Here is a 1,704-nt window from a genome sequence, read left to right on the forward strand (position 1 = left end):
ACCTTTGCACTCCTTACTGTTGGCTGCTTGTGATGTTGGCGATCAAGGAAAGCTTATTGTGCTGTTACTCTCAAAAGATCAGCAGCTAAATCCCTAGAATGTAAAACTGAAATATAAAGAAGGAAGCGAGACCTCTAGACCAGTGGTTCTAAACCTTTTTCATATCAAGGAACCCTAATTTAGTCCACATTAGGGCCACGGACCCTCATTTGATGAGATTTTGTCTCTCTGACCCAAATCTGAGAATATTTTTATTGTTAGATATAATTTTGTCCAGAATTCCAAGACTATCTGTATTGTAGGTAGAGAGATAACAGAGAAACTATGAACAAAATAGTCATTCTTCTATATTCTCTAACTGTTCTTATAAATGAAATAATGAAGTTTAACAATTCATCAATTTGTTGGGGACCCCCTGGAATGCCCTCAAGGACCCCTGGTGGTCCCCGGACCCCACGTTGAGAACCACTACTCTAGACTACATCTACTGTATGTGTTCATGAATATACAGAATATTCTGAATATTGTCATGAAAAAAGACCACAAACACAGATGACATATTGTTTATACATTTCACACTATCCCTGCTAATATCTGCGTTTCCCACATTCAGATTTCTGGATTACAGCAAAGAGGATACAGTGTTTTCACAGTGTTTTCACCCCCGAAAACAGCATATCTGCGTATATTTCATACTATCAGGATAGGTCTGAATGCGCATGTCAACACACTCAGAGTCATAACTCCACTTACATTCCTCTATGGTCCTTCAGCAGCGACGGGCCCTCAGCAAGAAAACTATAACCGCTACTAGAGAGAATGGAAAGAGCACAAATAAGTGCAGGCTCAGCACAGTGTGTGTGGAGGTAGAGCTTTTGTACTGACAACAATCAAATATCCATAAAACAATAGTTTGAGCACCAGCACCAAACAGAGGGAAGGATGTGGAACCAAAACCACCATTATCCCACACCAATTCACACCAATTACAGAAAAGACATTGCATAACCCTGTACTTGTCTTTCCTGAGTCACAGTGGGGCTGTGGAGGAGGGGGGACGGACTTCTGTAGTTTCTACTGGGCTCCTATGTTGGTCTGGAAAGCATTGAAAATTAATGGAAAATGAATCTGATAATTCCCAGGTCATTAAATGATACTGGACTTGACAAAAAGTCTTGAAAAGTCTGGGGGAAAAAAACTCTCTTTCCATCTCGATACACACGACCGCTCATTTTATATATTTGTAGACCCACTGCTATTGACCACAAAATCCGGTTAAATCCTTTTAAGAAATAAACTCTGGATACAAAAAAGGGAATTTTGAAATGGAGAATGTGCGAGGAATCCTGTATTTCTGTTGTAAATGCTATGGGCAAGAGATGAGAGGGCTGCAGGATGGGGTCGAATCTAACTGATGCTTCAAATCTGACCAAAAAAAAAACACATGGCTGTACCACAGTCTACATAAACATATCAACTTCTCTGAGTCTGAAATGTGCTGTCCATCTTCCCAAAGGGTATCTGGCCTCAGCAAAACCAAACATCAGGGCTACAGTGTCCAGTAAAGCCCAAAATTCACTACCCACTTTGACTATTTTACCAACCGAGCTAGATTTTTAGAGTAGAATCGGACCTCAAAATGATGCCGAGATGGTAGAGTGGAGTAACTCACCAGCCACTGCAGATGTTTGCCAGCGTTTGGTT

The sequence above is a fragment of the Centroberyx affinis genome, unplaced genomic scaffold, assembly GCF_046629955.1.
Source record: "Centroberyx affinis isolate AG114_WGS23_722 - 3 ecotype Tasmania unplaced genomic scaffold, CSIRO-AGI_Caff_v1 ptg001596l_1, whole genome shotgun sequence".
NCBI lineage: Eukaryota > Metazoa > Chordata > Actinopteri > Beryciformes > Berycidae > Centroberyx > Centroberyx affinis.